The sequence below is a fragment of the Camelus ferus genome, chromosome 1 (genome assembly GCF_009834535.1).
Source record: "Camelus ferus isolate YT-003-E chromosome 1, BCGSAC_Cfer_1.0, whole genome shotgun sequence".
Taxonomy (NCBI): Eukaryota; Metazoa; Chordata; class Mammalia; order Artiodactyla; family Camelidae; genus Camelus; species Camelus ferus.
This window is the reverse complement of record NC_045696.1, coordinates 13,657,653-13,683,142: the sequence shown is the minus strand read 5'-3', so window position 1 is coordinate 13,683,142 and position 25,490 is coordinate 13,657,653.

Here is a 25,490-nt window from a genome sequence, read left to right as displayed (position 1 = left end):
TTCTTTTGCATACTCTTCCTCATGCTACCCACACCCATGGAGAGCCCAGACTCAATCAAATACTGCCCATGCCTTGATGTTCCCCAGTGGCCTCCCGGCTGCCATGTTCTCTCACTCAAAGTTGAATCCTGTAACAGGATTACCGTCTTTCCTGCTACCACACATTTTCAGAGTCCATCTCTGACTCACTTGTTAACAAGGTTATTGGATCTTTGGATGCTGCTTCTTTGTGGCTTCCAGCGTCTAGGTTGTTGCATTGCTATGAACTAGTACCACTGGCTTCCACTGTCAACCCCTAAATCAAGAAACATAGTTGCTGTCCCCTATCATCACTTGTCTAAGTTCTAGTACTTATGTCCTCAATGTCTTAGGGAGATTTCAGCTCTCAACACCATTAGAGGGTCTTTTCTACGGGATTCTCTGAAGTCCCTGCCTGTAACTCTTTGGTATTCAGGTCAATAGAGCCCTATTCACCAGTTTGCTATTTTCTAATTTTTTTCTGAAAATTTTCTCTTGGGTTTGTAAGGAGAACCAAAAGGTCAAAGCATCAAGTGCAAAAGTATAGTCTTCCTTGGTCAGGTTCAGAAAATATGTTAGGTCAAGGTAATATAATTCCTCTACTACCATGGAAGACCTTAAAAATAATGAGTCTGAAAGCATACAATTGGGAAGACTGATTCTTTTTTTATCCCACTTAATAGTGAGCATGTGATGGTTAATCATGAGGTTAACCTGAGGGTCTTCATTGAAGCTATAATTGCCACAAATGTCACTCTACATTGTCCCAACCAAGACTTTACTCTTCTTCATTAGCAAGTGCAAAGCGTGCTTTCCAATCAGGGCAAAGAACAGAGAGAAAAACAAGAGTGTTAGAGCTGAACTTTCAGATTTGTAAGGCGTGGAACTGTGGCTCTCCCAGGTGAATAATGAATGCAGGAAGCTATCATTTTGTCAAGGCTGTTGGAGAAAACAAACCTCCTTAACAACGGTATAAAAGTCTTGGTGATAAAGGAAAGTGTGAACAGTGACATAAAAACAGCCTGAGAATACAAAGCAAATATCATTTAGTGAGACCTTGCATGAAAAACTAACATCCCAGCATAGACCAGTCTCAGGAAAGAGCAAGGTAGGGCACTTACAAAAGCCAAAAAAGGAGGAGCTGTATGTAAGTTTCTCTACCAATTCAATAATGAGAAGAAATGGGACTTTATAGCGGAAACTATCCTGTTATTCTTACTTTATTCTTTATTTTATATAGTATAAAAGCATGCCTTTACATATAGTGTAAAAGAAAGGAAGTACTTGAAGAATTATTAGCCACTCATGGTACCAGCCCCACTGAGAAGAATTTGGGAATTTAAAGGAGATTCAGATGAAATGGACATATAGCTCCTTTACTGTTTCAGGAGGTGCTAAGGTGAAAAAGAAAAGAAAATAAACAAAGAAAAAATGGATCTTGCTGGCTTCCTTTGTTATTTAGGCTCTTGGGTGTACTGTTTTTCATAAAAGTTAATTTTATCCTGTAGGAGATGTGTGTGTGTGTGTGTGTGTTTGTGTGTGTGTCTGTGTGCCTGTGTGTGTGTAATTTATCATGAAGCAGAAAGATAACTTGTAGGTACCTAAGCTTGGAGGTACTTCTGGTAGGAATGGGAATTTCTGACTTATGAGTATTTCCTAGATATCAGTACAGGGTATAAGCTTCCATAAAACCTTTGTTGATTTGATTTATTCTGTCCCTGGATCTGCTTACTCTAAAAGGATGAATCACTTGATCAAGACTCAACACCCAACAGGGTAATTCATAGACAATTTTAATAGTCAGTGGGATCATAACTAGAAACTTAGTGAAAACTAGTTTAAGTAAACTGTTAATTCATTGCCTTTTTTCAAATAAGTATAAAATTGTCTTATTTGATTTTGATTACCAAAGAAATAAATGTTCATCATGATAATTTTTAAAAGTCTATACTTTTCTATAAAAGATTTAAAAAGAAAAAAATTCAGTAGTAAGCACAATTCCCGAATCAATTGGTCATCTTGCTCAACTGTTGAACTTCCAATTATTTTCATCTTTGAACAATCATTTAAAAAATCTGCAATAAATATATTTATCTAAACCTTTTCACATGTTTGAGCATATTTTAGGATAAACCTGTAGATAAGAATTTATAAGAGTCCGTGTACTTAAGTGTTTGGTACATTTTGCCAAATTTCCCTCCAAAGGTGTGTACCAGTTTCACTTCCACCAAAATTATATGAAAACCCCACTAATTCAAAAATTTTATTCTAAAAGTTTAGTAGACCTAATTATAATCATAGTAAGACAGTAGATAATTTGGTAAAACAGTTTTAAAAACAGAAGAAATTAGTGTAATTTTGCAATTGAATTCTATCACTTAAGTTTATTTTTATTATCTTGCAAGATCTTACTTTGTTGATACATGGGTAAACACATATATATTTCAAAGAAGAAAAAAATGCAGCAATGACTTCAATTTGTCTTATGTGATTTACATATAGCATTTTTAAGCTAAAGACAAATTCAGAATTTAGAGGAAAATGAACTTACATGAGCTCACAAAAGTTCAATAAAATGCAAATAGTAAATATTTGTTTTCAAAGCCATTAACACATTACTCTTATCAAATCTATGAGTCTTACTCATTGGCAAAAGATGGAAGAGTTTTCCAACTTAATCAGTGAAAAGAAAATATTTATTATTGTTATGTCAGAGGCTTAATTAAGATTTTTAAAAGTCACATTTTCTTTCACTCAAGTTGAAAACTGGACTTCAATAATAATTACTTTATTTTAAATCACGGACTTTCATTAAACCTAAAGAAAACAGGAGCTCTCAATTTGCTGAAATATTAAAATAAACATTATCTAGTCACAGAACAAAATGTTCCTGGCTCTCCTTTTTCACTTCAGTATGCTATTATGATCAAAGAACAAAATTAAAATTAAGTGGTGAAACAGCACAGCAAGAATCGGATTCTGCATCCTAACCGGTCTCTGGCAGAGACTGTGGTTGCTTCCGTTCCTTTTAGTGCAACACGTATTTATGATGTGCTTGCTGGAGGTCAGGTAGTTCACAGGCTCTGTGAATGCAAGACTCACACAGTAAGATTCCTGCCCTAGATTTCCTTATTGTCTAGTAGGGAGCCTACCCTAGAAAGCAGCTGGCAATTCTATGTAACAGGGACAAAGCTGATTTAGTGGTGCGAGAAGGCGGAAGCCCAGAGCTGGACCCAGCCTGAGACACTGAAGCATGTTTCCCCTGATACATTGCACCTTAGCCACGACTTGAAAGATCTCATTCCAACAAAGCCAATCTAAACATGGGTAGAGACAAATAGAGCGATGTCTATGAGGTAGGACTCAAAGAGGAGTGCAGTCCTAGGAACTGAATGTCTCAGAGTTCTAACCCTCTGGGGGCAAGGTTGTCAGGCAGGTAAGACATACTGGACATTGCCTGGAGATGAAAAAGGACAAAAGGGGAAAACATGAGTGACTAGATGCTGAATCCCAAATTATTCAATGTGTTGACTTTTTTTATGGTCTCCTATATCTTTTTTTTTTTTCCAGTTCTATGGAGGAATAACAAACAAAATTGTATGTTACTTAAAGTGACAATTTGATATACATAGACATTGCAAATGATGATCACAATCAAGTTAATTAACATATCCATCACTTCCCAGCGTTAACTCCCTTTTCTCCACAGTCTCACCAACACTTGTTACTTCTTGTCTTTTTGATGATAGGTATTCTAACAGGTGTGAGATGTTATTATCTCATTGTGATTTCAATTTGCATTTCCCTAATAATTAGTGATGTTGAGCATCTTTTCACATCGGCCAGGAGACATGTGTCTTCTCTGGAGAAATGTCTATTTAGATCCTCTGACCATTTTTTAATTGGATTTTTTGCTACTGAGTTGTATGAGTTCTTTACATATTTTAGATATTAACCCTTTATCAGATATATGATTTGCAAATATTTTCTCCTCTTCTGTTTCCATTTTGTTGATGATTCCTGTGCTGTGACAAAACATTTTAGTTTGACGTAGTACCACTTGTTTATTTTTGCTTTTGGTGGCTGTGATTTTGGAATCATATCCAAAAATTTACTTCCAAAGCCAATGTCAAAAAGCTTTTCCCCCATGTTTTCTTCTAGGAATTTTATGATTTCAGGTCTTAAGTTTAAGTTTTCAATCTATTTCATTAGTTGTTACAAGTGGTGTAACATAGGTGTGCAGTTTCATTCTATTTTGCATGTGTATATTCAGTTTTCCCAGCATCATTTATTGAAGAGACTATCTTTTCCCTATTGTATGTTTACTGTTTTTAAGGTGACTCAGGATGTGTTCTGGAGACAAGAAAAGTATCTGAAATTGGAGATTAACTGTTATCAGCTATAGGGAAATAAGGTCTATTTATAAGTAGTTCTCAAACTGTAGAGAACATAAGATTCATCTGAGGTTTTCTTTTTTTTTAATGTAGAAATTAAGACTCAGATATTATTATTCATTATGTTCTGAGTAGGGCTCAGGTATTTTGTGTCTAAAAAATCAGCAGAAGCTTATTCTGTGGTCCATGATGCTTCAGAGGCAAGTCAGAATCTCACAGATCTTGGTTCTCAGAGAGGATGAGGACAGACATACTTAAGAACAGAAAAATTTCCTCCACAATCTCGAAAGTCAACAAATTAGTACCCCCAAAGTCTCAACACCTGCTATCCACACTCAGAGATTATGGACATCGATTTCAAACAGAATGACTGAATTAATTTTCAGACAGGGAGTCAAAATCAGATAATTCATAACATGAATCTTTTTATTTCAGTATTTATGTCTAATCATTTGTTTGAATAAAGAGAGTACTTCTTTGATTATGAACATTAGTAAATCTGAATATATTTGCATTTCTCCCAGAATGTTTGTGCTTTAAAACAGATGCCTATGACACGAAAGCAAATCCATTGTATAACAACTCAATTCCTTTTTCTCTGCATGTAAATTAAATAACATATAATCATAAAAATGTGTCTGTGGAAAAATACCAGCATAAACAACCAAAAATAAAGATAAGATGGTTCAATAGAGAAGAAAATTATTGAAATGAACTGAACCAGGAAAAATCAAAGAAAATTAAATACAGACGTGGCATTTACAATACAGAATTAAAGAAGAGCTATTGTGCTCACATGGGAAATGTCAATACATATGTCTTATTTTCCAGCACAGCCAGAAATGTTTAAAAATGCCGTCTCCACCCACTGCAAATGCCACTACTGCAAAAGCTCCTGCGGGAACCTGAACGGGCTTTGCACAAAGCCGACTGCAGAGAAAGCAGAGGCCACAGAGATCAGAAAACTGTTATGGAAAACAAAGTGCACGAAATAAAAGCAAATGAAATTTTCTAGTCAGTTCCAAAAAAGAAGATGAGGCACACAATTTGAAAACCCTTATTAATTTATTTTCCTATTTCTTGTCTAAAATAGGCAACTATGTCCAATTTTCTCGACTCTCCCCTCGGGATGGATTCTGTTCCCTAGATGTCAATCACGGAGGTTGGTGTTTGCCTGTCTGCAACATTCGAGCCCAGCTAAACAGCTGAAGAAATTTTGAAGGAGAAAATGTATTTCACACCATAAGTTGTTTCTCCCAGCAGGATTTACTGTAAGAGTAGTCATTTGATGTATATCTCATTATCTTCAGCAGTCTGCTGGCACAGAAAAGTTTATATAACACACTGACGTAAAGAATGTGGCAAATGAGACTAAACCAGGTGCTGGGATATATTGACGTGGAGCCTGCAGAACTGGGGGAATCATGACTGTAGTGGGTGTTGCCTCTCCTGCATTGTGTACATGCTGGATGTGTTTCTAAATCTAGAGGTTCTGCCTACATAAGAGCATAAACTATTCCTTGTGCCAGGTGCTGCCCTGTTGTACCCCAGTATGGCCAAAGACTATGCATGTGGCTTGAGCATAGTCAGATGGCCCTTGTTCGAATTTGGCTGTAGAGATGAGTGTCAAATAAACTGAGAAATAATGTAATTAAGCTTATTTCTACAAGAGAGAGGGCTCTGATGAGAAATTCAAGTGATCCCAATGCCCTGGTTCTTGGTCTGTTTCTGAGTCTTGTCCTGTAGACCTGGACTCCCATTCATTTTATAAACTACAAGATGGTAGTCTCATCAGTATCTTGTCCTTATAACCAAAGAAACCAAATGCAATGAAGGAACTCAGTTCTGGAGTAGGCATGGAAAGGTCAGAGAAAGGAGGATGGTGAGTGGGAGGATGGGGTTGGAGCTAGTCTCTCCCGGTCAGAGACCTGGGCAAGCCCAGGCCACTTTTTTTTTTTTTTTTTTTAACCAAGTATTTCAAACATCACCCTAGCATTATTAAAAATAACACACTTCTTTTAGGGTTAACACTAAGGTCACTTTCCCAGGTAGCCTTGCCTAACCTCCTGATCTATAATTTTGACCTCAATTCCTTGATTCTTCCCTGATTTATTTTCCTTTGGATTTTTCACCATCTAGTGCATTATATATTTCAGTATTTTATTTTGTTTATAGTATGTCACTTCACTAAATCTCCATGAGGGCAAAGATTCTTGCTGTATTTGTTTGACTATTGTATTTACAGAGACTATTGCTTGTCAAAAAATTATACAAATAACCTTTCCAAGATTTCAAAGGCTCTTTGAAAAGTTTATGTAAAACAAAAAGAGTTGTAGAATACTTTGATTAATATTCATTGAAGGTACCAGGATTTTCAATATAGAATTTTTCTCTTGGGTACCTTATAATTAGTCTATGTCAATGCATGTAGTCATCAGAATGACCTGGGATACTGATTAAAAAAGCATCTGTTTCTAGACTCCATCTCAGACCAACCTACTAAATCAGCATCCCTTCTTTGGGGACCCAGAAATCTTCCAAATGAAATAGATGTATGCTATAGTTAAAGAAATACTGACAGAAATCTACAATGAAAGATTCTTAAAATTTTACCTGTGTACTATCCAGACGTCACAAAGCAAGAGTTGATCTGATAAATGTACATAAGTATGTGCATGTCAAAGCTTTTGTTGGGAATTTGAAACTCAAAAAATATTGAGTAAAATCAAAATTAACTTTTAGTAAGATAGCATAGGATGAGAGTCATTGAAATTTCACCTGTAATGGAAATAGAAGGTAATAAGTGGGAAAAAAAAAAGTCTTAAAATTGTTTAAAAGGAGCAGAGATAAGCCCAATATTCCCAGCTTGTCTATAGAGAAAAATGAAGCAGTAAGTAGGAGTATTTAAAATAAATTAAATCAAAAATTGAATCTTAAAGAAACAAACAGATTTACCGTTTCTCCAAAAAGATATGCTTTAAAATTGATATTAAGGTAGAAAATATGTAAAATGAAAAAGTGGGAAAAAGAGAGATTAAAAATAAAAAAGACATTGCATTAAATATGAGAGAGGATATAAAAGCAGATTTAAGCTCTAGAACTTCAAGAAAGCCATCTGAAATACTGTTCCCAGAGGAAAATGGTGTAAAGGTTAGGGTAATTTTCTCACTGCAGCATGTCTCAAACCATCAAATGACAAGGTAGAAGAGTGGAGAACAGAGGGAGGTTTTGGATATGAATTAAGAGCCACACTATGCAAAACGCTTTGAATATATCCATTATTAATAATATTATTAATATTAATATTAATAAATGTTCCCGCTTATATAATTTGTTCCAAGTTGAAGTAAATAAATCCTCGCCAAAAAGTCATTTCCCCAATAGGAACAAAAATAACAGGTTGGCAGATAAATACACAGACCCTAAAATTTTATCCCTTGCATTTACTTTCATTTCTACCTTAGAACCACACGTGTTCTTCTGTAGAGAGGAGAGAAACCTTCAGGGCCAAGACAGTTGAAGGGCAGTCATCACTGTCTTACAACTAAGTATGCTGTTTTGCTATTCCATGGGCCCCAAGGGGAAAATGCTTCATTTTAACAGGACAGCGTGTTGAGAAAAGGGGAGGAATACTCTTTAGGGCATGCCAATGAGAATCGTCTTTTCGTTAAAGTTTTCCTTCAGTAGCCAAGCTGTGAGTGTTTGTTTACGCTCACCTATAGGACACTTCCTGCCTTAAGTACTAGATCTGGGACACCAAGAAGTTTATCAGCTCAGTTTAACTTAAATACATTCAATATGCAACTCACTGTGTGCCAGGCACTTCACAAAATGAGGTAGAAGACATAAATCTCTGCCCTCAAGCACTTTACAAAACAGTAGGGGAGATAAAGTGTATGTATGGACAATTATACATCAAAAGGTAATATGAGCATTACTATAAAAGGCAACTACACTACAGAAGTTTGCCAAGGGTTGGGTTTCTATTATTGAGGGAAACAGTGCTGAGTTTGTTGGGAAACAATTACTTAAGATAGTGTCAAATTGCAAAATTTGTTTTCTTCTTTGAAGACACCAGAGGCTAATTTCTCTCAAAGAGTTGAGAAACAGTGAAAGCAATACTCATGCACTAATACACATTTTTTAAAAAGTAGACATCAGAAAGTCAGTTTGAGTGTGAGATAACTTTCAGAAAATAGTAAAACTCAAATTCTCCATCACCTACTTAGCCACAGTCTATCTCTTTATCTTGGTAAATAGACTAGGAATTAAGTCAAATAAAAATCGAAATAAAAAGCTATTTGTTTTTAAACATAAACAAAGGAAAAGGAATTTAGATGAATTGACAAAAGGTCCTCACCTAAGACAGTGTGAAAGGGTTCAAGGCTACAGAGCCTTCAATAAAGGGATAAACTTGCAATGCATATAAGATGTACCTAAATCAAGATTTCTTCTGTCCTGAGCAAAGCTGAATTAGAGTACTGAGTTCAGTACTCTACTCTTTATTTCAAAGTACCTTGTGAATGAGAACCTTCTATTTGTATCTTTTTTCTTTAGATATGTTAGTGTTATTGAATAGATATAACATGCCAATAAATATCAATTTTTGTGCACATTATTTGGGTAAAACATTGAATTTAGGGAGGCAGTTCAAGATGATGGCATAGAAAGGCCCTGATTTATCTATACCCAGGGACACAACAAATCTATAGCTACATGTGGAAAAATTTCCTATGAAAAAGACCTGAAAACCAGCTGAACAGCTCATCCATAGCAAAGAATAAAAGGGCCACATTGAGATGGTTAGAAGAGGCTGAGACATGGGCTTGCCAAAGCCCCACCCCCAGTGCAGTGACTCACAATCAGGAGGGGTCTTCCAAATACAGAGCTTATCCCTAAGGAGCAAGGGGTTTGCACCTCACATCAGGCACCCTTGGGACCTGCACCCACAAGATGAACTCCCAAAAAATATCTGAGTTTGACAACCAATATGAACATCCTAGAAGAAATGGATAAATTATCAGAAATGTACACTCTCCCAAGACTAAATCAGTAAAGAAATAGAAAACATAAACAGACTGATACCAGTAATAACACTGAATCGATAATAAAAATATTTCCAACAAACCAAAGTCCAGAGCCAGATGGCTTCACAGGTGAATTCTAAGACTATATGATTTATTTCTAACTGTCTCAGAGTCAAACAAAAAAGTTACTAGAATGATCTGGTTTAATTCTAGAAGAATTCAAGAAGGACATTGATTTTAAAGGCTAGACTTTATTTAAGTAGTAAGATAAAATTAGAAGGAAAGATACTTTAGCATGGAAGAAGGGATATCGGTAAAATTAAGGAGGATGGAGCCTTAGCAGTTGGGGGGTAAGTACTCTGGTCTGACAGCACTCATATGAGGTGAATAACAAAGTAGACTTAAAAGAGTAGGTAAGGCATAATGTGGAGGGGCATGGAAGTAGGTAGAGAATTTGAATGTTAAGAAAGTTGAAAATAGGGAGGCACGAAGTTGTTTGTTTTAAGAAATCTGTATCAGTCGTATATTATAAATGACTCCACACTTAGCAGCTTAGAACAGTGTGTATTTATTCTCTCAGATTTTGGAGGGTGAGGGATCAGGGAGAGGTTTGGCTGGATGGTTCCAGCTCAGGAGCTCTCAGGTTGCATCCACATTGTCAGCTGGATTGTAGTCTTATCTCAAAGCCTGGCTGGAGTTGAAGGATTGGTTTCCAAGCCCATTACTGGGCTCAGGAATTTGACACGTGGGCCTCCCCACAGGCTACCTGAGGGTCCTCACTACATGGTAGTTGGCTTCCCCCAGAGCAAGCAAAGACAGACAAAAAGAGAGACAGACAGACAGAGAGACAGAGACAGAGGGAGGAAGGAGTAGAGACAGACACACAGAGACACAGATGAGGACAGAGAGAGACAGGGAGAGGAAGACAGAGAAAGAGAGAGAGAGCTAGTAGGAGATTACACCCAAAGGGGAAACAATAGTCTTGTAAAATCAAGTCTCATATATAGCCAATATTTTATAATAACTATATATGGAGTATGACCTTGAAAAATTGTGAATCACTATGCTGTTCATCTGAAACTTATATAATATTTGACATCAACTATACCTCAATTAAATACATAAATAATTAAATAAAAAGACCTCCCCGCCTCCAAATGTCTGATCTCCTAAGTGACACAACTACCATTTCTGCTGTATATACTACTAATTACCCAGAATAAATACAAGTCACTGTGAGAAAGGCTACACAGGGGCGTGACTCCCAGAAGAGGGGGAAGGTTGGAGGTCATCTTGGGGCCTGTGCTCCACAGAATGTTATGAAAACGGTACCTTCCATTTTTTTTTTATGTTTTAATTTTTCATGTGAGCATGCAGAATAGATTTGAAGTGGCAAGTTCAGAATCTAAAAGATAAGGTGAGAGCCTGTTGTGAAAATAGGAATCTATGAACAGAGATTAAAGAGCAAGTCTAGGAGTCCATATTAATAAATCTGGTTCAAGAATCAGTAACTCCTATGTTTAACTTGCAAGCTCACAGATTCTAGAAAGAATTCGGACAAAATATATATATTTTCAATCTTTTACTTCATTAGGGTCATGAACGGTATTGCTACACTTAAGCTGATTTAACAGATATTCTTTCCAATTTTGTCTGTATTTTCCACAGGTTTTTGTTTCAGTAATTCTCACAGTGACTAAGACTTTATCTCAGGCCCCCAGAGCAGTCTTTGAGAGTCTACATTGCCTTTTATTTACTTTCTTGAGCCTGGGAGCATTTTTTACACTCCTCAGAGCTTTGAAAGCAACTTTTTTTTTTTTTTTTTTTTCATCCCAGAGGAAATTTGAACAGTTCACAACAGCTGGTGAAATAGCTCAATTCTTCTTTCTCTCAGAAGATGAAACCAAAGATGAAAGGGCGTGATTTTTCTAACCACTGTTTCAGTGAGGACTCCCCCACCACCTAAAAGATCAATCATATGGAAAACAGGAAGTTTTTCAGCACAAGGATGACTTCTCATAGAGAATGAAGGAAACATAGGAGGTGGAGACATGCCCCAGTGGGATAAACCAGTTCTCAAGGAGACAAGAAGTACCTAGCAATTCATTAAATCTAATAAAACATAAAAAAATAGATACATAGCTGCAGATTTAACCTTAAAATCTTCGCTGGGTGTGACAGATATTGTTTAAGGATAGAAGACTTGATAGATTGCAATTTTCAGTAATCTTTGATGAGCTAATCTGAGCTAAACTAATTATGTTTCCAGAATTCCAAACTGGAGTATGATTATGAAGTTAAGCAGGCATTAGCAGTGAACATTTAATTTGTGTGTCAATTTGTTGCACAACTACAGATTAGTTTAGGTGCAATTGTAACAATATTTTTCTCTCTGTGGTGTATTGGGAGCTATATTCACAAGATCTACTTTCGTGAATAAAACATCGAGTCTATTCCAATGTCAGTTGGGGTAACTAAAGCAAAAATGGCCTCTGGGACAGAAGATGGCATTAAAGTGAGGATACCCTCACCTTGGGCCACAGCATCGCTCTCAAACACAAGGCCTGGAAAAGAAAGACTCTTCATTAAGGTCATTTTTCATACACCACACTAGCTGCTGGTAGGCTCACAAGCAAGGATCAATTCACCAATACAGTCTTTATATATTTACAGCTCCTCTTGACTACATACACAGCTAATAGCCACACACACACACACACACACACACACACACACACACACACTGCTTTTCAAATGGCACATCAAAAAACATAGAATAGTCATCAGAACTGAAAATTTAGAGTTCAACAAAAAAACCAGGACAGAAGTATTCTAAGAGTTAGGATAGATTGTGTTAAATGATAAAAATTCAACTGAGTAAATTTAAAGATCAAATTGACTTTATTAAAACCTTCATGAATTGGGCAGCATCCCACCTAGCAAACAGAAAGGAGATCTGCAGAGTTTTGGAAGGAAAGTGTTTTAATGGTAGAAAGAGGGTGGAAAAAGGAAATGATGAGCAGAAAATGCATTGTTTCAAGCAAGGTCTCCCTTCCAGCAGGGGTCTGTCAAGTGGATTACCTCACTTGTGCTGACCAGGCAATTCCAGGTTGACTGATTCAAAGTTCCATGCCTGGGGGAAGTTGAAACTGCAGTTGGGTTAAGCATTAAATCATGGTTTGCTGAAAGGGGGTTTAGCACAAGTGACTCCATTTGAGGCCTGTTGCCTCCATTTTAATAATTGATTTTTTTGTACTCAAATCGACAACACAGTACTGCCATCACAAAAGAAAAAAAAAAAGAAAAAAAAAAAAAAGAGAGAGAGCGAGAGAGAGACTTTCTGTCACTTTCTAGAGGGAGAAGAACTCAATTTCATTTTCCTGTAGGATCCAGGTCCTGTGAGGGTTTCTTTCCTTCTAGAGAGTTTTACCTCTGTCCCCTGCACAGAAGCAATGGCTCTTTAAATCCAGGGGATAGGAGTGTTTCATGCCCTTCCCCATTAGAAAAGGATCTGGGGACGCGAGCAGTGTTCCCTTCCTGTCTGCCAGTGGTCGCTAATCACCACTTGCACACAGATTCCACTGACGGGACTCTCTCTCTTTGCCCCAGTTTGAGTGCTTGGCGAAAGTCCTTCAAAAGAGCTTGGAAATGGATTCAAACTCCCTTTGTGCCTAAGACTTTCAGCTATTCCAGATAGAAGCACTAGGTCACACTTGCCTTTAGGAGTTTATTAAAATTTTCGCTGATTTCTTTTCTTAGTTTCCATAATGGCCACCTTTTCCTCATGTGCTTTTGACGTGAATCAAGTCATGTGTTAATAATCCCTTGGAATGGCTTGTCACTCTGAAATCTAGCTCATTTGATTGCCTTGGGATACCAGCTCTCTGATGAACTTAAAAAAAATATATATATATATATATATATAAAATTTAGTAAATTATCCAGCTTTGTCTCATTGTCAGGTTGGAAGTTATGTTCTCTTAAAGTTTTCTACATTCTTAGCTAAATCAGAACTCAGAAAGTGTTTTTCAACTCCACAAGGGTAATGTTCTGATGCACATTTCTGATTAAAACCAGTTTTAGTACAATGCATAGTTATTGAAATAATACTTTTCAAAAACGGCTCAGCATCTCTCAAGGATATATAAAAAGTCTACGGAAACATATAGGAAAACATTCTTAATTCTCTCTAGGCTAGTGGGTCAGGGTTGCCTAGGAATTCGCTCTAGAAAAGGTGAAATATTTTTGGTCTCAAAACATGAAAAGAGATGATTAGGCAGAATAATTTTGATGCACAGTCATGGTTAAGAGTATCAGTCTAAGTGTACATTTAGGGTAAAGTGCAAAAAAAGTTGCTAGAAAGGGAGTTAGTTATTTTTAATGGCAAAATCTGGAAACTACCTAAGTGTCCAATGACATAAAAAAATGTTTAAGTAAATTAAAATATTCATAAAATACAAAGCCATGTAGCCATATTGGGGAAATTGTGATTGATGTTTACATTAAAAAAAGCATTTTATAAAAATATATATGAGATTAATCTGTACAAAATATGTGTGGTTTATTTTACATAAATATGTGTGTATACACATGTATGTAGGAAAAGGTACACAATAAAATTTCGAAGCTTTTTCTGCCTTGGTATTTAAAAAAAATTTTTTTAACTATTTTGATTGATTTAATTAATTTTAATTGCCTGTGCTTTTTGTGTTCTACATGTAATGTCTTTCATCTTGGTGCCTAAAAAATGAAAGGTATTAAAATAGATGAGACTGAGGATATGGAGCAACAGGAACTCTCATTTATTGCTGATGGAAAAGCAGTGGTACAGTCACTTTGGAAGACAGTTTAGCAATTTTGTACAAAACTAAATATCCTCTCACCATATAATGCAGCAATCATGCCCTTGATATTTACCCAAGGAAGCAGAAAACTTAGGTCTACTTAAAAACCTGCACACAAATGTTCATAGTGGCTTTATTTGTAATTGTCAAAACTCAGAAGCAACCAAGGTGTCCTTCAGCAGGCAAAAGGATAAATAGACTGTGGTACCTCCAATAGGAAATTATTCGGTGCTCAAAAGAAATGAGCTATGAAGCCAGGGAGGAACATGAAGAAACCTTAAAGTCATGTTACTAAGTGGAAGAAGCCAATCTGAAAAGGCTACATACTGCATGATTCTAACTATGTGAATTTTTGGAAAAGTCAAATACAATGGAGCAGTAGACAGATCAGTGGTTGGAAAAGGATGAACAAGTAAAGTGTGAGGGATTTTTAGGTCAGTGAAAATACTCTGTGTGACCCTATAATGATGGATATGTGTCATTATACATTTGTCTAAACCCACAGACTGCATACCACCTAGAGTGAACCCTAATGAGGGCTCATGAATTGTGATGAATGTACCACTCTGGTGAGACGGATGCTGATAATCGTGGGGACCATGCACGCACGGGACAGAGGATATATGCGAAATCTCTGTACCTTCCTCTTAATTTTTTTTGAACCTACAACTACTCTAAATAAATAAACTTTTTTTTTTAATTGAGTTATAGTCAGTTTACAATATTGTATAAATAAATAAACTTCTTAAAAGAAAAATTGGTGAGAAAATTAGAACAAAAAGAAAATAAAGTAAAATGAAACCTGAGATGAGATTAGTGTCAAAAAAAAGCATGCCTTGGGTGCTGTACCTAAGGCTAAAAATGATTTTAGCTCTGAGCTAAATTTTGCTCAACATCTGCAAAATTTGCTCTGAGCTTTCCAGCAACCGTTGAAGACATGTAAACATGTCATCAGATTCACAGTATTCAGAAGATAAAAACAAATGGATTTCCAAGGAGAAACATAGTTTATCTTGGTATGAGGATCCAAGAGAAATAAATCTATGTCTCTGTAAATGGAAGACATTGAGTAATGGAACGTACAACACCCTATCAATATTCTGGTGGTAAATATGACCGTGATTCACGTAACTGTTTCTTTGGGAGTTATCTGCACAAGAAAAAACAAAGTGTGACAAGGTGAGGATGCCAATTTAGTGGAAAAATATAAAATGGCCTAGATAAATTCCAGGTTCCTCACTGTTCTGGCTTCCATGCGGACTGAGTGTGGATCATAGGGGATTAGGTGTTATTTGTCGATTCACGGTATTTCTCTTGCCTGAGCTTTGGCAAAGTGTTAAGTAGGGACAAGTTCTTGGGTCTATTTTCCTATGAGGACATGAAATTATCCCACATGGAAATCTGAACCATGAGGAACCTGCAGCAGGCAGACACTTTAAACAGAAGTCACCATGCTTCCACACAAGGAATCCCAGGAAGGACTTGCAAACAGGGTCTAAACTGTCACCCCGAACTAACTTGGGCCTCACTTTTAACAAACAATCCAACAACCACTCAAGACCTTTCAACTCAGCACCAGCGCCTGTGGCGGTAACTTTGAGAAAAAATGTAAAGTCAATGTAACCAGTTATCTTAGATCATTAAAAAAAACAATGCACACACACCTTATTAACAACCAGAGCTTGCCAAATAGTAAGCAATATAAATTTTAGGTGTTTCTCCAAAGTAAAGTCTTGCACAATTAATTCAAAGATAAATGAAAACATTCATTAGTTGTTGAAAGCAGTTAGATATAAAAGTTGGATAAATGATGTAGAGCATTCACCCAAAAAAATGAAATTGTTTCTAGAATACTTGATTGCCTTTTTTTTTTTCCAGACAGCAGTTGAATGGCATGGCTAGTTGTCAATGAAGTCCATTCTATTTCATGACAAGTCACGCCATCTGCACATGTAACTATATAACTATGCTCTCATTTACTTGCTCCATGAAGGAACGTGCAAAGCTAAATGAAAGCAATCCAGATTAATTAAGATAAGTGAAAAAGAAACAACATCCCTGTCTTACCCTTCTGGTAAAACTGCCTGAACTATGAAAGGATTGTTTCTATTGAACCTGAACTTCAAAAGGGATTCTGTGTCAACATGAATACATACGGTTCTCTAAGTGCATGGATTTTAGCCTTGAGGCTATTACTGTCTCAGAAAAAACCCCAGGAAAGGTCACGTAGGGTAAGCACATGTTATAATTTATCGAACACAGTGATAAGAAATATAACTGAAGAGCTACCAGAGAAATGAAAAGTTTACGAGGAAGTGGACAATTACCTTGGGTTCATTTTCATACATTCTCGGTGGTTAGGACTGCCAGAGATGTGAAAGGGAGCATCCTAAACCTCGGAGAAAGTTCTACTTAAAGATAGCAGCCTGCCTGTGCAGGGAGGTGAGACACCCCTCTTAAGACTGTCAGATAAGCTATAAGATACCTAGTTATATTTTTATTTCAGATAAACAAATTCTTTCTCCAATACAGTATATCGTCACTATGACATGGGGCATACTTATACAAAAAGAAGTGTTGTTTATCTGATGTTAAAATATAACCGGGTGTCCTGTACTTTTATTTGCTAGATTGGGCGATCCTACCTCTGCTCTCCTGGAGACTTGCTGGGCTGCACCCCGCAGACCTGCAAGGCCTGTACCTGCCCAGCTTCAAGAGCGAAGAAAGCCCTGAGTTAGCGACATCAATGGTTTAATGGATAGGGGGACATTACATGTCTGAAGCAAGGTCCTGGAGTGACACCCCACCATATGCAGTGGATGGGGGGCAGGACATGGTGGCAGTCTTTGCTCCCAGGGGCAGGGGTAGGGGGAACTGACCTCAGATTGGTTCCTTGGTTACCAGAGAAATTAGCAGAGGGGCAAGCCCCTCAGCACCCCTTCGATAAGATACCTTGGTGGCTAAAGTTAGGCCAATCATTAGCTGGGGCCTGGGGCAAGTATGTAAGAAGGTCAGTCATGTGAGGAGGGTGTAGGTGAAGCAGACACTGGTCCAGCAGGGGATATATACAGTTTCACAATTGCAAAGAGAATGTGGGCTGGCTCAGAGGTTGATGGAGGCATCAGGAGAAGAAGAAAATTAAACAAAACCCTGCTTGGAAGAAAGTGGGTGAGATAATGTTGGCAAAGCACATTGTAGATGGTAGCAGCCTGGAATGCCTGCAAAGGAGCTGCAAGGAAGGAGGTGGCTAGCCTGCTTGGCAACACCCTGCAAAGGTCTGGACTAAGGAGGATGGGAAGAATTAACCAAAAGAGCTGATACACTTCACCTCCCAGCATAGCTTGCAGAACCACAGACAGCGAAGCTTTTACATCTCCTAGCAAGGCGACAAAAATAACCAGAACAATAAACAGCTTTTTCAGAAGGAAATCAAAAGGCCTGTTTGGCAGAAATAAGGCAGCTGTGAAGGAGTGGTTGCCCTTTACTTGGAACTGATTTCTCAACATCTCACCCTAAAGCGAGGCTTTTGAGTACGCACGTACTCAAAAGATCCAATTGAACTGTTCTCCCTGGCACACAGCAAGAGCTCAAAAAAGGTCAGCTCTAATTATGATGAGGAAGAGTCAATTCTTAAGACGAGAGCTGTAAGTGAGGCCCGGTGGAGACAAGGCTCTGTGAGTGTTTCTCAGTGGCAGCTCAACAAAGAGAAAGGGAGATTGTTCAGACTTCTCTAGGATAGAAAAGAAAGCAAGGATCTGAGATGCGTGTGCCTTTGGCTAGGATAACTTCAGGGCTTCCTCTCTCAAGAAATTAGTTTGGGGGAATGAGTTGGGGTGGAGGAGTGAGGAGCTCGAACATGCACTGCAGCTGTTTCTTATTGTTCAGTCACCAGGGTACAGGATTATTTGCCTCATAAAGGAGCAAGAGCCCCTTAACCACTTAAGGGGAGTTCAGAAGCGACATTTTGTAAGATTAGGAGTCTTTATCAAAAAGATCCCCATTGGTTAACGGAGGAATCTTTCCTTCTAGTGTATCTGTAATTAAGCAATACCAAAGAAAAGCCCAGAGGGACCAATGGCCTTTTACAAGCTATTAACAAGAATGCATTGTAATTAAACTAAGTCTTTTCCAGCTGTTTTTTGCATAAATATTTGAAAATAAGACTTTACTAGCTAAAAATACTTAAAGAAAATATGGAAAGAGGGGGAAGACAAAGAAAGGGTTTATAAAATATTTACAAGTCCCTTAGGTGACATTTTATCTCATTTTTACATAACAACGTGCTCTGCAGCCTCTATGAAGCCTCGAGGAAAGAGGCAGATTTTCCTCCTGAGAAATAAATGACAAATTTCTGGAGCAATAAATGTGCAACAGTTATGTAGAACTGTTTGCTCCTTTAAAAAAAAATTACTCAGAGTTACAGAAAGCCTACAGAGGCCAGGGATGAAACTGGGGGCACACAGACCCAGGCTGATGTTGTTATTAAGAGAAAACATCCTGAAACAGCAGATGAAAAATGCATGCCTGAGACTGATACAGAAAAATGGGGTGCAAGAGAATGGCTGTGTCCCAGGTCTCGGTGGAGTCCTTGGGACGTGCCCTGCTAAATGAGAGTCTTTGGCTTCTCGCAGGAAAGAATCCAGGAGCGAGCCATAGTAGAGTGAAGGTAGATTTATTCAGAGAAATACATACTCCATAGACAGAGTGCGGGCCATCTCAGAAGGCGAGAGAGCAACCACGAGGTGTGGGGGTTGCTGGTTTTTATGGGCTCTGACACTTCACATGCTAACAAGTCGGAGGATTATTCCAATTACTTTGGGGAAGGGACTGGGAATCCCAGGAACTGGGCCATCACCCACTTTTTGACCTTTTATGGTCAGCCTTGAAACTTTCATGGCTCTTGTGGGAGTGCCATTTAGCATGCTAATGTATTACAGTGTGCATATAAAGGAGTCCAAGGTCTACTGAAAGTCAAATCTTCCACCTTCTTGGACCTCAAGGTCTACTGAATCTTCAATTGCTGTGTCATTCCTTTAATGGCTGTGCCCTGCCCTCTTCCCTCCTGTCTCAAAATCTCTGAGAAGAAAATTCACACCAATCAAAGAAAAAAGATAAATTCATTCTGAACCAGGAAGAAATTACTGAGTTCCACAACGTAGATATTCTAGGTGCTAATGACCTCTCCAGGTCCTGAGAGGAAAACAAAACAAAACAAATCTTTCACAACTCTTCTTACAAAATGCTCTGGCTTTATTAACTGAAGCAGCTTAATTATTCATTGAATACATGAGGTAATGAAATGTTCCTATCTGGAACAGACCATGGACAAAAGAACTTATAATAATAGTAGTAATAAGTAATATTCGTAGGAAGCTTGTCATTGAAACCAAGCAAAGAGTGCACTTCTTTGCTAATTTGAAGAAGAACCAAAGGCTTTGGGTGTCAGTTTTTGTTTTTAAATCTAAAAGGCACTGCAGAAGCAAAGGTATATTCTGATGAACTTAAAGTACTAGAATCCACATATCAGATTTCTTTTATTTATTATTTTATTATTTGAAGGCAGCTGATCCACCATATCTGGTAGAAGATCTGATCAGCAAGAATTCAGCGGTGGACCATGTTTTCAGAGACTTACCTCTGGATTGTGAAAGCCATTGAACCAAATTCAGTGTTTAAAGCAAGAGTCCAAGTTTGGGAAACTTTTCTTTGTTAAAGCAGCAACAAGGCACAAGCTAGCATTTACACATAGGAAAATGTGTTCATTTAATTTTAAAAGTATTCCCAATGCTTTACCTCTCCCTCAGGGGCCTTTTGAAGCCCCTCCCATCAAGAAATGGAATTTATTTCCTTGCCTCAGGCTGACTTGTTTTAGCCAATTGAATGCAGTGAAAATAAGGTTGTGGCAGGTCCAAGCTATGACAGGTCCAAGCTAGACTTCAGTGGCCCCAAGTGCATTCAGTCTCTTTCAGAACTCTGCCCCTGTCATGCAAACAAATGCAGGCTTGCCTGATGGACTAAAAGATCATGTGGAAGAGACCCCAGCTGTCCCAGCAGAGGCCATCCAAAATCTGTCTGCAGCCAGCTGATTCTGCAATATGTAAAAGGGTCCAGCCAAGGTCAGCAGAACCACCTAGTCCCTCCTGACAGCTGACCCCAGAAGTATGCCTGAGCCTGGATAAGTCCAGAAGAACCAACCAGCTGACCTGTTGACTCCTGAGCAATAATAAATGCTTTGGCTTTAACTCAATGAAACTGAGTTGGTTTGTTACACGGCAATAGTTAACTGATTCAGGAAGGCATAGATAGATTTAGATGCAAAACCATTAAAATGAGGTATCTTTCATTTTCTTTGAATGTATGTAACCAAACACACTGAAAGCTTTCCATATATAAAAAATACATATATCAAGAGCCAGTGTCGTCATCCCTGAGACTCAGGCAGACAAAGCAGAGCAATTCCATGACAAAGATGCATCTCTTAAAGGGAACAAATGAAAAGCAAAATCAAGTGCTAAATGAAATCAATCAGCAAGGAGATGACAGACACATGAGAAATGGAAGTGTGGAGGCTGCAACTCACTTGGATTCTAAGCAGTCTGATTTCTGCATGACTCAGAAGGCTCTAAAGGTTGCCTCCTGGTGGAAAGGATGCAGAATTAGTTGTCCTGGCCCAAGGCTGGTGAAGCAACAAAACAGTGAGCCACTGGTTGTTCTTTAATCTTTTGAAGTACTTTATTTCTGATAGTGTCTCCTAAATCACCTCAGCTCCCACTTTGAGACTGAGAAGGATTATGCCTCTTAGAACAAAAATATAAGAATCCATGACATTTAACACTGGTAGAGTTCCTCTGGAAAACAAAAGTAGGGGCTCCACCTCCTTTCTGGAAGAATGACTATTACTTTTTGGAAATGACTGAATCATTCTTGTCATCATCCTTCTTAGAAGAACAAGAACACAGGTGTTTTATTTCTCTCATTCTTTTCTTAAGGCAATGCTGGATACCATTTATACAAGTTAAGACTTGATTATGCTTGACACAGAAATAGCTATTTGTATAGAAATTTATCTTTCTCACTAATAGCAATAAAATTTACCTTTTCTCATCAAGCTGCATTAACTTTCATTACAGTGCTCACTCGAGCTGTCTTTCCATCCTATACTTTTTTGCTCCTTCTTTTCTTCTTTCTTTCCTCCCTCCATCCCTTCTTTCCTGTATTTTCTCTTGTTTGTATTGAAAAAGCAATAGAACAAGGCTTTGTCCATTGCCTGACACAGCTTGTGAATGGGACTCACGGGCAGAGAAGATACCTAATACTGAAGAATTGAGAAACTGTCATAGAAATTTTAGAGTACTGACAGAAAGGAGGGTTTCCTAATGTGGCTGTAATAAATTATCATAACATAATGCCTTAAAGCAACGCAGATTTATCTTATCGTTCTGGAAGTCCTAAATCCAAAATTGGGTCTTACAGGGCTAAAATCAAGATGGAGCAAGGAGATTCTAGACAGAAGTTGTTTTCTTGCCTTTTTCCAGTTTCTGGAGGTTGACTGCACCTTTTGGTTCATGGTCCCATCACTGCATCTGAAAAGCCAATGGCACAGCGTCTTTTCTCTCTGGCTCTGTTTTCCTCCACTTTGTCATCACATTGACTTCTTTCTGACTCTGATCCTCCTGCCTCCCTCTTAAAGGACCCCTGTGACTACACTGGGCCCACCCAGATAATTCAGGATAATCTCATTATTACAAGATCTTTAATTTAATTACATCTGCAAAGTCCCTTCTTCCATATAAGGTGACATTTACTGGTTCCAGGAATTAGGTTGTGGACCTCTGTAGAAGCCATTATTCTGCCTACCACAGAGGAGGAACCAGAAAAATATCTTTGAACAATTTTTTGAGCATGAACTGTGTATTAGGCAACATTTAAGTGCTTCCCATACACTATTTAATTCATCCTTCAGTGAGATATGGATTATCTCCCCTTTTATAGAAAATTAAATAAATTATTATCATCATTTATTTTACAGAACTAAAGTTCTTATAAGAGTACCCCTACACTTGTATACATTTTTAAATTAAAAATTAATCATTCAGCTATGTCTATTTTAATATATTTTTTAAGATTTTATAAGATTTCAAATTATTTGAGGAGTAGTCATTAACATAAGAACATTTTTTTCCTACTATTATTGTGACTTAGGTTGAACAAGGACTTCATTAACAATAGTAGAAAAGTCTTCAATATTAACCCCAGGTGAATGAGTATCTGTGCCTTGTCATAAGATTTATTCAAGATAGCATAAATCTTAGCAATTTTTTTGATTTCCCATCCATAAATTGGTATATAATATTTTCTGAATTTTAGCTTTTGGAAAGTGTCAATTCTATAATTAACCTATAGGCAATCTATTGCTTCTTTTTAAGACCAAGGATATTCTATTGGTAAACCACACAAAGGAAAGATATTCTATAAAAACATTTATTCAGAAACCATTAACTTTTGTTTACGGGAAGCGTTTTTTCTATCTTGTCATTGTGTCAGGACTGCGGAGTGAGAGGACAAGAGAATCAAGTTAGAGAAACATCATGCTTGGATAGCGCTGTTCATTTTTGAATTCAAGAGTCCCACTGGGAAGACAGGCATCCAAGCTGAAGGTATAGTCTTCCAGTAAAATTCATCTGTCAATTCAGTTTAAATGGAAATGTTAACTCAAGCTATCTGGCCCTCCATCTGTACATCCTGATATTATTTGAAAGGATCACAAACACGCAGATTGATGAAAAAGACCTGAGGATGAGCAGGTTCTGAGAGATGGAGCAGAGGAATAGAGCTGTCCCTAAGAAGTGTCATTGTCCTTAGTGTTTGAAGACGACAACACCTGCCAACGGGGATGAAGCTGCCCAACAGCTTCCAGTTACATGATGTGACATCCAGCCTGAGTCATGTACCCGTTACTGGATTGGACTCTGCTGTTAGGTAACTTTATGAGAAATGCTTGTTTCTCTAACCAAGCACACTCCTTCCCTTACAGGAAAAGCTCAGGTTTTCATACCTCACATTTAACCTGGCATCAATATTCTTTCTTCCATTTGTTTACCGATTGATACTTTCAGGATGAGTGAAGCACCTTACCTTCTAAAAATCAAGAACAAATATTTTGACTTCTCAGATGAAGGAATCAAGGTGTTTAACCCTTTTCAGATATATCAGGCAGACAATGTACTTATCCTATTTTAATATTTAATGTAAGTTATTTGGCAGAAAGACTAAAAGGTGACAAGAACATGTATTCTATGAAGACTACTACCAACTAGGATAACTAAAACACCAACATTGTATATTTTGTATTAAAGGGTCTGTTTTAGTTTAGATAAAGATACATTTTCATGATAATTTTTAGACCATAAAACATCAAAATTTGGGCTTACTGGAGAAATAAATAAGCAGCCTCTTTCATTGCTATGCCGCATGGGCACCACAGCACCACTCGCTGGCCTCTTTCATTTATGTACTCTTCAACAAGCATTTCTTTGAGAACCTGTAATGAACTTGGCATTGTGCTAAACTCAGAGAAAATATATATGAAAGAATTTACTCCTATCTTTGGACAAGGGCATACAAAGCTTTAATATCCACCAAAATCTCAAGGTATCAAAATAAGCAAGTGGCCATTAAGAAATAAAAATGGGGGATGCATAAGAGTGAGAGTCAGGAAAGAGAAGGGAAGGGGCAAGGGAGATAATGCCGTGAGCCCAGGACGCTCAAGATCTGCTTGGTGAGGAAAGACAAGTATTAAAGAAATTAAAATAGTAAGTTAAAGCAATATAGAATAAAATAAGGCAGTGTAGAATGAGGGATAGTCAGGCAGGTAGAAGTTTGGAATAGTGACCAAGTCAGCAAGAAGCCACCTGACTGGTCCACAAGGCAAACTGAATGACTACATACACCTCCTTAAAGTCAGATGGTCCAGTTGTTTGAAGCTTATCCCCTATTTTCTTTCTCTGCCTCTTATTAAATGTTGTGCCCACTCAACAAATACTCAGTTCACTCTTTCTTACTTACCGAGCATCCATTTTGTTTAGCCACCCGTCTTCCGCATGGCCATCAGGAAGCTGTGATCATCTCCTCCTGCTTGTCAGTACTCAGGAGCAGTTTGGGTCAATAAAGTCACAGAGGAAAATGCAGAGGCTTCTGGGAAAGATGTCTGGCCTCCCCACACCTCCCGTAAATGGAACACTGGATAAAAATAGCCCTCTCTTCTCATGGGATTTGTCAGGTCTTCATATGGACTGCAGTTGAAATCACAAGGAGGTTTGCCTTGAAAAGAAAACCAATCCATGAAATATGGTAGAGTACAAAAATAGCAAAAACTTGGGTCCTTGATGAAGTTATTGAGCCACTAAATTTATCCACATGGGAGCAGTCCACTTTTGACAGAACTTCAACGTGCACTAATGGATTTTCTTCACCATGTGAGATACTTTGAGTTGAGATTTTTATTGCGTGCATCCAACACATCCAAATTAGTATATCCTTGAACTTGTTATTTGGCAGCTTCATGCTTCATTAACATTTTTATATGATGACACACTGGGGCAATGAAAATCCATGGAAATCAATTTAATACATTTAACTATTTGTTAAAAGACTTGATAGACTGGAAGGGTGACACCTTGAACCAAAAAGAATTTTAGAGATTATATAAGGACTGGAAATCTGTGTAGAAATCTCTTTCACTTGTTACTTTAAAAATTAGCAAAAATATCTTCACCTGGTGTGGTATGTGGTATTTGGCATTTCTCTTACAATTTAGCTCAGTCAGATACACATATTTGATTTGAAATCTTGGAACATATATAAACTTTTATCCTCTGTAAAGGAAAAAAGAAAGTAAATTTTTAAAGAGCATAAATAATCTCATGTTGTATTTTGGTGAGGGGATTTTTTTTTTTTTTCTGAGAAATATTTATTTTGGGAAGTGAGAGAAGGCAGGGATTCTGCACAACGAGTCATGGAATTCCAATCCTTTTTTGAAAGGTTCATTGACTTATCAGGGTAGAAGAGTAGTTGATGAAATGGGAAGATGTAAATGGTACAGTCATGTCTTTTACTGGTGTTTTGAAAGTAAACATGTAAGGATTTTAGTCTTTGATTGAAATTTTCCATACCTTGAAAGGAGTGAGTTTTGAAGGCAACTAGAATAA